This window comes from Myotis brandtii, unplaced genomic scaffold (assembly GCF_000412655.1).
Source record: "Myotis brandtii unplaced genomic scaffold, ASM41265v1 scaffold667, whole genome shotgun sequence".
NCBI classification, from domain to species: domain Eukaryota; kingdom Metazoa; phylum Chordata; class Mammalia; order Chiroptera; family Vespertilionidae; genus Myotis; species Myotis brandtii.
In genome coordinates, this window is record NW_005370593.1 from 2506168 (window position 1) to 2518700 (window position 12533).

The window sequence follows — 12533 nt, forward strand, 5'->3', positions numbered from 1 at the left end:
GCAGAGTATGCAAATTGTTCCCTCTACTGGGAGTTGGTCTGGGAGTTCAACCAGGGGGCAAGGGTGACTAGGGGAAGGCAGGGAGGCCCGGCTGGCAGCCATCAGCAGCTAGGGATCCTACCAGTGCATGAATTTCATGCACTGGGCCTCTAGTCATAAATAAGGAATTGCATTCTTGTCAATCTAACCTAACTGGATTCCCAATATTCTGAAAGGGCCTCACTTAATAGGATGATTCTGACTCTGAATCCTATTTGACTGAGTAAAAAATGATGGAGGAGACCTGACCAGTTTGGCTCAGTGGATAGAGCCTCGAGCCATGGACTCCAAGCCATTATCCAAGTCACATTATCATCTGAAAGGTCCCAGGTTCGATTCCAGTCAAGGGCATGTACCTTGGTTGCAGGCTTAATCCCCAGTAGGGGGTGTGCAGGAGGCAGCTGATCGATTTTTCTCTCTCATCGATGTTTCTAACTCTCTATCCCTCATCCCCAAAGCCCAGAACATCACCAGTGGTCCCCTTGACTACCAGAGTGGGAGCTGTTTCTGACTACTGGCGATGTGAGCTGATTAGGTGATGAGTTGTCAGGTCAGCATACACCTGGCTTTGCTGCTTACTCTGTACATGATTTTGACATATTTTCTAGGAATATGCTTTATTAAGTTCTTCAGTGAGCCAGGAAGAAGACATTAACATTACAAATACAAAAGACTGTACTTGTAAAATATAAAATTAAATGCAAAACTGAGATACTTATTGTATAATCTCAATTTGCTGGAGTTTAGCTACTTAGAGTCATCTATTAATTGATATGTATGTGTGCATGCCCATGGACACTCCAATATTATGAGAAACTAGAGGCCTGGTGCACAAGATTCGAGCACCGGGCCGAGGGGGGGGGCGGGTCCCTCAGCTGGGCCTGCGCCCTCTCGCAGTCCAGGACCTCTGGGGGATGTCCGCCTGCTGGCTTAGGCCCGACAGTCAGACATCCCTCTCGCAGTCTGGGCCTAAGATGGCAGTCAGACATCCCTCTCGCAGTCCCGGGCTCTCGCAGTCTGGGACCCCTCGGCTTCTTACCGCCTGCCTGCAGCGGAGGCGGGAGAGGCTCCCGCCACCTTGACTGTGTGAGCCCGGCTTCTGGCTGAGTGGCGCTCCCCCTGTGGGAGCGCACTGACCACCAGGGGGCAGCTCCTGAGTTGAGCATCTGCCCCCAGGTGGTCAGTGTGCATCATAGCAACCGGTCGTTCTGTAGTTCGGTTGATTTGCATATTAGGATTTTATTATATAGGATAAGTGACTGATCATCAGTAAACTTGTGTCAGAACTATAATTTTTTAAATAGCAAGACTGAGATATATTCTAAGTTCAGTATTCTGTATATTTAACTGAATTAATTATAATTTCAATTTCATGGGTTAAAACAGAACGTATATACTGGTTAATACTGAATTAATTAGACTATTAAATTAATTGGTACATTTTAATTCTGTAACCATTCCAGATAATGAAAGTCTTATTTTCCTAGTCAAAGTCATTGTCCTATTCACATCTGTTTTTAAGAAATAAAAGAGGGATGTTAGGAATTTATATCTCAGGTATTGTGAATACCCACTAATTCTACCAGATAATGTCTCAGCCTTTTATTTTCCTTTGCCTGTGATGACTATATATATATTCATCTCCTTGTTTTCAAGAGATAAACATATTCAAATAAGGACATACAGAGTTTTCCCCCTAATTGTAAACAGTAATAGCACTGAACTTTCTGTGACTTAAGATGAAGCACTTCATTATCCAAGTCACATTATCATCTGGAAAGAGCTGGCTGTATTTAAACTGCACTGAACTGTATTTAAAATGAAATACAACATATTTACATTTCCTCCCCTAGTTTATTATGAAGTTTACGCTTTAAAATTTTTAAATAGAAAATGTTTCCCAGAACTAGGGTTTGTATGTGTGCCTTTGACTTAGCTGCAAGAATCAATCAGATCAGGTTAAGGTGCACAATAAAGCTCTTTTTGAAGCCTGTTATTAAATATACATAAGAATAGACATTTTTGTGTGTGTTCAGAAATAAAGAGAAAGAAAGTATTCTATGTTTTTGAAGATTGAAATCCTTCAAAGCTCTTTTCGTTTGCAAGAAAACAAAAGGCTATTGTAAATTGAAGTGCTGAAACAGCGACAGCAGCAAAGTAATTAATTGCTCATTCATGAAGAAAAAGTATAAGTGAGAGGCAAAAGTTAACCCCTTTTTCAAGTTAAAATAAAGTGTGTGGCTAACAGAACAGCTACCAGCTTCTCTGTTTTTAGACATGATGGTGATGGTTCTCTTTGTGTTGCTGGTTGCTTTGTTTTGAGGACTGGTGGTAATGGTTGATGTCACCATACCTATCATGGAAAAGTGACATAAACACACATCTAGAGATTTAATTTTTTTCTCAGAGAAAGAGCTTGCTGCTTTTGCCACTATATTGCAAAAGCCAAACTAAAGAATATTCTATAACTAGTATCTAACATTTTTAATACAAGATATTTGTGATTATCTCTGTGATTAGGTTATCTAATTAAAATATACATAAATATCTATATACCCATATATGGTAGAAGTTATTATTAAGCTTCCAGGAATCAGTGAACAAATGCTAGAAACTGAAGACTATGTAGGATTTTCTCTAAAACAGTCAAATTAAGTGATCAATCCTATTTAGAAAGGTTTTTCAATATATTTCATGCCCCAGGGAATCTTGCTTCAACCAAGAGCTGTAGCTGGTAGCTACTCTGTCTCCATTTGCAACAGCTTGAGCTATGCCATCTCACAGGGTTTAGGGAAATTGCTGTCAGCATAAAGCAAATAATTCCCTCTCTCCTGTCCTCAAGAATTGCAGGAAACTGTAATTTCTCATTATCAAACCTTCTGTTCTGTGCCAACCTGCTGTACCTTTGAACAGTGGACCTTATTCACAATTACCTTTCTGTCTTAAGCACAGGTGTGTATGTTTTTTGATGTGACAAAAATCACACCTAGTTGTCAGCAGTATAACATCTTCCTTAGGTAATGGGGAGACATCTGAAGCAGATTGAAGGGTGGCTAAAAAGTTCCATCACCTACAAAGTTTGACACATTTAAGTTAGTTGGAAAATCAAGTATCCATTTGGGTCTTACCCAAAATAGTTGTTCATGTTACCCAAAAGTGCCTAAAGCACAGTTTCCTGAATTTCATCTCTAAAAGTTAATTTAACTGGAGGAATCTTTCTTGGACTGCATTGATTTAATCTCAAGCTACTGATTGCAACAAAACAGACTAAAATTTAGGAATAATGATAATAAAAATAATAATACCATTCTATAAATGCAGTTCCCAATATATGAATACCTTGCTCTACAATTAGGTTTATTTGTAAATTCAAGTTTAAAACGCAGAAACCATTTTCCCATGGAAACATTGTAATAATGATTATGCAAAAGTAATTACTATTTTATGTCAAGGGCGGGGAAGAAAAAAAGGACACATATGTAATACCCTTTGTAATACTTTAAGCAATAAAAAAACAATAAAAAAGTAATTACTATTTTAAATAATATTTCCATGGAAAAATGTATTCAGAGTGCCCTAGAATGTCAGGGCAGGCCATTCTCCCCATCCCAAGTAGGAGCAGGTACACGCTCCCCCATCTGTGACCACAGGATTTGGAGTGCTGTGTGGGTTGAAGGCACCAGTGGTGGCTCCCGTGGCCAGAGAAGGATTTTCAGCAGGAAGGGGGGTTGATTGAGCATGGCTGAGGGACCGGAATGGGAGGCAGGGAACTGAGATGCCTAAGGTCAGCGTAATGGCAGCGGATGGCTGGGGATGATGATCCCCAGGACCCTAGAGTTCTGACCTCATCCTGACCAACCCCTCTCCATGGCAGGAAGGACGATGCAGCGGCAGTGGTTTTCTCCCTGTGGAAGGATAAGAACTTATTGGTGATGGTAACAGCAGAGAGAAGGGGAATCCCTATCTTAGTGTTGATGGGGTGCTACCTGCTTGTATGGGATATTTGGATTTTCTGAATCCTGGCTCCGAGTTATCAGCAATGCTTAAGGGAATTCCTATAAAAATCATGTAAACATTTGGTCATTGAACAAATAGTGAGGGCTTATTTGTATAAGGCACCAGCTATCTTAAATTCCTTTAGGAACCAGGTGGGCACAAAGCAGCTCAGTATAAATTCTAAATTGTGAAGTATAATTCCAGTGGGTACGTTTCTTGACTTCAGGAGCTTCCAGTAGCAGGAAAGATAGTCTCTCCACCTTGGTTTATGGGGATTCTTGTCATTATGAGGGTGTAGACAGAGTATGGGAAGCCTCTACAGGAGGGGGAGATCACTATTAGGTAGAGAAGTTGGAGAAGACATTGTGGAGATAGTGGTGGTTGAGCCAGGTATTGAAGATACAGGAAGATAAGGGTAGGATATTTCAGTCAAGGTGAAGCGAATACTTGAATTAGGTTATTTTCAGTGGCGATGGAGAATAGGGCAGAGAAGTGAGATATTATGAGTGTAGAATCAATAGGTCTTAGCAACTAATTGGATAATAGGAGTAAGGATGTGCTATTATGACCTTCGAGCTGGGATAACTGTGAAGATACTGAGATTATTACAGATAGAGAAAACACAGGAGAAAGTTCGTATGTTTAGTTGAGATCAAATTGAGACCGAGCAGCATTTTAGTCTATTTAGATGGACAGGTGCAGCCAGAAGTAAGAAATGAGGGACTGGAGCTGTGGAGAGATGCTGGGGCAGAGAGCTTCAGGCCCTACAGAAACATTGGGCTGGATAACATCCCCAATGAGTCCAGAAGAAAAAAGGGTCAAGAATACATCATTGGGGGATAGCTCTCACTTAGGGATCAGGAGGAGAAAAAAGAGTTTTCAGAGAGGTGAGGAGATGAGAAATACAAGAAAAAGGTAGTATCATTCTCACAAAATAAAAATATTTATTTTCTTGGGCACAAATAAGCAATTCACCTATTAGATGACAAGAAGAAAATTTTTGATAATGTTTAAGAGAAGAATTTTAATAATGTAATGAAGCTGGGTGTTAGATGGCAAGAGTTAGAAATGACAGGGTTAGGAAGTAGAGGCTGTGTAGAGAAGGAAGGAGAGAAACAGAGTTGCACTGTGAGAAATGCTGTTGCATGTCAAGGAACAAGAGAAAGTAAAGAAACATCAAAATGCAAACATGAACAGGTAACTGAATATCTGGTAGCTGCTTAAGGCCTAAAATATATAATTCATATTTATTTTTTTCTTATTGAGATATAATGCATGTATCATAAAATTCTCCATTTAAAAGCATGCAATTCAGTAGTTTTTAGTATATTCTGAGTTGTGCAGCCATCATCACTATCTAATTCCGTAACATTTTCACCATCCCCCCCAAAAAACCCCATACCTGTTAATAGTCACTCCCCATTCACCCCTCCTCTCAGCTCCTAGTAACTACTAATCAACCTTCTGTCTCTATGGATTTGGCTATTCTGGACATTTTATATATACATGGAATAATACAATATATGCCTTTTGTGTTTGGCTTCTTTCATGTATGTTTTTCATTTCCACCAGCAGTGTATGATGGTTCTGATTTCTTCACATCCTCAATAACACTTGTTATTATCTATCTGTTTGATTACAGTCATCCTAGTGTGCACGAAGTGCTATCTCATTGTAGTCTGGATTTCCATTCCCCTAATGACTAACGATATTGAGCATCCCCTTTTCATGTGCTTATTTGTCACTGTATATCTATTGGAGAAATATCTATTCAAATAGTCTCCCCATTTTTAAATTGAACTATTTGTTTTTTTATTGTTGAGTTGTAAGAGTTCTTTGTATATTCTTTTTTCCTTTTTATTGAATTTATTGGGGTGACATTGGTTAACAAAATTATACAGGTTTCAGGTGTACAAAACCACAATACATCATCTGTATTGTGTGTTCACCACCCCAAGACAAGTCTCCATCCATTACCATTTATGTCCCCTTTACCCTCCTCTAACTCCCCCCATCTCTCCTCCCCCAGCAATCACCACACTGTTGTCTGTGTCCTGATATTTTTCTTTTTTGTTCAATCCCTCCAACCCCCACACCCAGCCCCAACCCCTGACAGCTGTCAGCCTGCTCTCTATCTATGAGTAATTCTCTGTTTGGCTTGTTAGTTCATTTTGTCCATTAGACTCCACATGTGAGTGAAATCATATGGATCTTGTCTTTCTCTGACTGGCTTATTTCACTTAGCATAATGTTCTCCATGTCCATCCATGCTGCCACAAAGGGTAAGATTCCTTCTTTTTTATAGCTGAGTAGTATTCCATTGAGCAAATGTACCACAGCTTTTTTATTTACTCATCTACTGATGGACACTTGGGCTGCTTCCAAATCTTGGCTATTGTAAATAACACTGAACATAAGGGTGCATACATTCTTTCAAATTAGTGTTTCAGGTTCCTTTGGATAAACTCCCAGAAATGGAATTGCTGAGTCATAAGGCAGTTTCATTTTTAACTTTTTGGGGCAACTCCCTACTGCTTTATACAGTGGCTTCACAATTTGCATACCCACCAACAGTGCACAAGGATTCCCTTTTTCCTACATCCTCGTCAACACTTGCTCATTGATTTATTGATGATAACCATTCTGTCAGGTGTATGGTGATAACTCATTGTGGTTCTAATTTGCATTTTGTGATAATAAGTGACATTGAGCATCTTTTCATAAGTTTATTGGCCATCTGTATGTCCTCTTTGGAGAAGTGTCTATGCAGGTCCTTTGGCCATTTTTAAGTTGAATTGCTTGCTTTCTTGGTGTTGAGTTGTATAAGTTCTTTATAAATTTTGGATATTAACCCTTTATCATTGGTGAATATGTTCTCCCAACAGTGGGTTGTGTTTTAATTTTGCTGGTGGTTTTTTTTTGCTGTGCAAAATTTTTTTAGTGTGATGTAGTCCAGTTTGTTTATTTTTTCTTTGTTTTTCCTACCTGAAGAGATATATCAGAAAAAAACACTGCTACAAAAAATATCTACGATTTTACTGCCTATGCTTTCTTCTAGGACTTTTATGGTTTTAGGCCTAATATTTAAGTCTTTAATCCATTTTGGGTTTTTTCTTGTGTACAGTGTAAGAAAATGTTCTGGTTTCTTTTTTTGCATATATCTGTCTAGTTTTTCTAATAGCATTTATTAAAGAGACTGTCTTTACCCCATTGCATGTTCTTATCTCCTTTGTCCAATATTAATTGACCATCAAGGCGTGGGCTTACTTCTGGGCTATCTATTCTATTCCCTTGATTTATACATGTTTGTTTGCCAGTACCAGGCTGTTTTGATTGTTATGGCCTTCCAGTATATTTTGATATCAAGTAGCATGATTACTCTAACTTTGTTCTTCTTTTTTATGATTGCTATGGCTATTCAGGGTCTTTTATGGATCCATATCAGTTTTTGGAAAATTTTTCTAGTTCTGTGAAATACACCATTGGTATCTTGATAGGAATTGTGTTGAACAGTCTTATCTTTCTTGATCTCTCATTCTACCCATTTTTAGTAGATGCATTAACTTTCTATTTTTAAAAAACACCCAAGTATGCTCACCATGCTAATGCCACTCTCCCTACGAAAAGAAGATTCCCATGTTTCTTCTACAACAATCTAAATCTTACCTATTCTAAAAACCCACATCAAATTCTGCCTTGTTTTTGAAACCTTCATTAATAGTAGTAGAGGAGGGTAAAGGGGGGATAAATGGTGATGGAAGGAGACTTGACTTGGGGTGGTGAACACACAATACAATATACAGATGATGTATTATAGAATTGTACACCTGAAACCTATATAATTTTATTAACCAATGTCATCCCAACAAATTTAATAAAATATTTTTTAAAAAAAGTCTTAGCCCAGATTGGTCCCTTCTTCCTTTAAACTCCTGTTATCTATTCTTTCTGTTGTTTCTACAAAACATTTGGTACTTAGCATAGTGCATACAGTCTCTTCTTTTTTTTTTATCACTTGAGGATATGTTTAATGATTTTAGAGAAAGAAGAAGGGGGAGAGAGCGAGAGGGAGAGAGAGAGCGAGAGAGCGAGAGAGAGAGAGAGTTGAATTCACAACTTAGGTATGTGCCCTGATCGGGAATTGAACACACAACCCCTTTTGGTGCATGGGATGGTGCTGCAACCAACTGAGCAACCCAGCCAGGGCTGCGGTCTCTTATTCTTAATAATTTTTAGCATACTTTTTTATTCAGTTGAAAGTGGATCCCTTTCTTTGCACATTTATGTTTAAATGTTTGTCAAAGAAAGAGGTAGATTTTTTACCTTTTTAAAATTTAGTTTGGGAAAAAATCTCTAGTTTATCTTTAAAACAATGACACATGATTGGCACTAAATCAATTCTTTCTCTTACAAATTCATATCTTTCCTCAATAAAAATAAATATTTTCAGTTTGTATGATTTTAATATATTTTATTGATTTTTTTTTTACAGAGAGGAAGGGAAAGGGATAGAGAGTTAGAAACATTAATGAGAGAGAAACATTAATCAGCTGTCTCCTGCACACTCCCTACTGGGTATGTGCCGAGATGTGCCCTCAACCAAGGTACAAGCCCTTGACCGGAATCGAACCTGGGATCCTTCAGTCCGCAGGCCAACGCTCTATCCACTGAGCCAAACCGGTTAGGGCAGTTTGTATAATTTTAATACTCAAGGTAGATGCACTGTAATTTATGATTCTTTTAATTATATTTATTATTACATGTAAGACAATTGGAAAATCATCTGAAAACATAGTTATTTCCGACATTATAAGGTTTGGCTTTTTGAAAGAAATATTGTAGAAAACAACCATTAATGAGGAGGTTAAGGAAACTATCTGAATATGTGGTAGTTCCCAGCAGGAATACTGAGAAAGGAGTGAAGATTAAAACTAGGTTATAGGTCTGGAGGAACAGATTACTGAGGGTGATAGTCATGACTGATATTGTCTAAAATGTCCCCAATAAATGGACAAATATAGAGAAGGTAATAGAGGATAAAACCTGAAGTGGTCAAAGATCATGTTAGAGAAAGATCAGAGGAAATAGTTTCCCTTTCATATTTCATTATTTTAACTAGAAAGATAAACTTTCATGTTGTATTTTGACACTGGTGATGGACCAAATAGTATTGCATTTCTTTTCTTTCTAAAAAATTGATATGTTTATATTGGGGATTTAAGGTAGAAGAAAGAAATGAAAGTGGATATCTAATTTCTCTTTATTCCTTCTCCACCAAATTAAGCAAGAGGTTATACACATAGCTAAGAGGCCATATACAAACCAAATGAACTCAAGGTCAAGGTTTTAGTGTAAAAGATGGATATGGAAAACATTTATCAAGCTAGGTTCTTTATTTCCTCCGCCCATCTTCTCCCCTATTCAAAGGGGAAAAATAAAAACTTTCTTTGGGTTGGGGAAGAAAGAGTGGGGGATTAGAGAAAAATCTAGAGAGCTATAGGTTCCTTGCCCAAATCACATCCTCAGGCAGAGTCGCAGGGCCCAGGAGTCTAACCCTCTGACATACTTGGCAATCTGAGCAATGGAGAAGCATGCCTTACGTTCTGACATTATAAGAGAACAGTAAGTTCCTCCACACTCCCGAGATGATAGAGCAACAACAGAGGGCCTATGATTTCAAGTTATGTCTGGCCTGAAAGAGTCTAAAATGTGCACGTTCAGGACCAAGAGTAACATGCTGGAGCCGTCACATTTTCCTGTTCCTCAGGAAAGTTGTGGAGGAGTTAGCTGAGGGAGAGTAAGTGAACCTAAGGAACCTCACAGTTGTGACAAAGGGGTGATGTAGGGGAAGGTAGGTTGCATTACACAATTTGGGAGTTGGTGGGGTTGAGATATCTTGGTGATCACCACTATGAAAGAAGATTTCAGCTGAGGACTAGATGGGATTGCATGAACATCTCAGAGGAGGCCATGGTGAAGAGATGCTGGTTGGTGACCAGGTCTTTTCCCCAGATGCATGGATGATACAGAAGCACCTTAGAATGTAAATGTTTCTCTAGCAAGAAGGAGAGGGAGGGAAAGTTTACCCATAATTGACTAGGATTACATATAACAGCTGGCTCTCCAGCCACAAAACAAAATACAAGATAAAAATTTGTAACAGTTGCTGATTTCCGTGGTGTAAATACTCCCATCACAGCCTATTTCAGACTACCAACCTGATGTCACTGAGTATGAACCTGGGAAGAGATGAATACAATCAACCTTTGAGCTGGTACAAGCCTGTTCTAGCATGCCATTGGGGCAGGGAATCTGAACAAAAAGTCAGGTGTTATAAAAAAATATATGAAGTTAAAAATTTTATACATCCAAAAATAGGGCTTGAAAATTTGTATCTACTGTAATTGTTTGGATTAAGCTCAATTTTGATTATTGCTTTCTTGCTCATTCATTTCACATGATGTTCTTATAATTCACTAGCATTTGGGTTAATTTTTCCAAATCATTTGCAAAGGGAGAGAAAGGTCAGATATTCATCTTTGCTTGTTTCCCCCTCCTACTGCTTGATTGCACAATGTGACTACTGCTTCTGTTGCTATCTTACATCTTCAAAAGAAACCAGTGCCTAAATATTGCTGAGGCTAAAAATGGATAATAGTAAATCCTGTGTGGAAAAGAGTGGAGAGGAGATAAGGGAGAGCTGCTCAATTAGAAAAAAGTAGTGCATCATTAATTTTTGAGGGGTTGCCAGCTGCCATACATGACCAGTTTATGGTAATCTAGCCTTTCAATTCCTTAGGGGGGAGACACCACCTATGGTCCCAGAAGTTCCTTCTTTGTTAAATAGCCATATGACTCCTAGTACATTTAACAGTTTGTTTCAAAGTTTCTAAGAGCTAAAATGGGATGCATTTATGATACCCAAGATATTTAGCTAACAATAGGGTTCCTAGAACAAGTCTGTTCGATGGTGAGGTTTTTCTACTGATGCATTGGCAAGGGAAAGCTAGAAAAAGAAGACCCTAAGTAATGAAAGTGAGTAGTAAATTTTATACACTGCTACAGCTGGACCAAGCCACCCCCATTTTTTACCTGAATTATTATGATAACCTCCGAGCTGGCCTTTTTGCTTCCACCCTTGCTCCACTGCAGTCTATTTTCAGTATGTAGCCAGAGGATCCTGTTCAACATAAGTCATATCTTGTCCAATTGTTTCCCAGCTCATTCAGAAGAAAGCCAAACTCTTTATAATGGTCTGAAAAGTCCTCAAGATCTGGACACCTCCCCCCTCCCCCCAACATCCTCTACTTTTATAACTTTATCTTTTGGTGTTTCTGGAATGTGCCACACATACTTTCAACTTAGACTGCCCTTGTCTTGAATGTTCCTCTCCTATCCTATGTATCTCATGGCTATAAACCTCAATCCTATAGGTTTTTTCTTAAAAGTTCTATTTTTCATGATGCCATGATGCCTTCCCTGGATGCAATTATCTAAAATTTCAAACCCTACCCTGGACATTGCACATCATTCTTCTTCACTTTATATTTTCATTAGCACTTGTCATCATTTAACATAACAATCATTTATATACTTATCTTGCTTACTGTGTCTCCCCAATAAGAATCTAAGTTTCACGAGGGCAGAGATTTTTTTGACTGTGTCATCAGTATCTAGAACAGTGGAGTAAATATTTGTTAAATGAATGAATGAAATATTTAATTCATGCAGATTAGCCTTCATAAAACATGTAAAATATTTAAATGATGCAAGATTACCTGCTGCATTTATCCTGTAGTTCTCACTACAAGCAAAGGGCAAGTGCTTTCATCCTAGGAAGGCAGGTGTTCAAATTTCTCAATTAGGACAACATGTCATCTTCCTGATACCAAGTATACAGGCTTCTAGAAAGAGGTAGCTTTCAAATCCTGCTTGAAACATGGAAGACACCAATTATAACATCTGTTTTGAGTTTGCGAACACTTGAATTTTGGCAAAATGTTTGGAAATTAGAGTAGACTGACTAGGCAGTCAGTATAGCATAGTGGTTAAGAGAAGGGGCTCCGAGTGAGCAAACATGAATATGTATTGCAGTCTAGGGTGCTATGTCTATGAGCGTTTGGGAAAATTGTTAAATTTACTTGCCTCAATTTCCTCATCTGAAAAATGAGAATAATTATAGTACCTGCTTCACACAATTGTTGTGAATATTAAATGAATTAATTCATATAAACCACTTATAGCAATGCTTGAATATAAGAAGTGCTCATTAAATTGGAATGAGCATTTTCATCATTATTATTTTTGACTCTCAACACTGAAGACCAAGGTCATCAGACAAATCAAGGGACCTGGTGCCCTGGAAAGTGAGGTCAGAGAAGATGCTGAATTGACAATAAGTCACTGTTATCTTAGGTAGAAACATGGTAGGGGGTAATTTGAGGAACATTTCACAGTGGAGTGTTCTGAAGACAGATGGTTGGATTTTCTTTATAGTC

At 38.3% G+C, this 12533-nt stretch overlaps 1 pseudogene; it reads right to left on the minus strand.

The window, feature by feature from the left end:
- Positions 1 to 11936, minus strand: part of LOC102249788 — a 22964-nt pseudogene extending 11028 nt beyond the window's left edge.
- Positions 11937 to 12533: the final 597 nt, after the last annotated feature.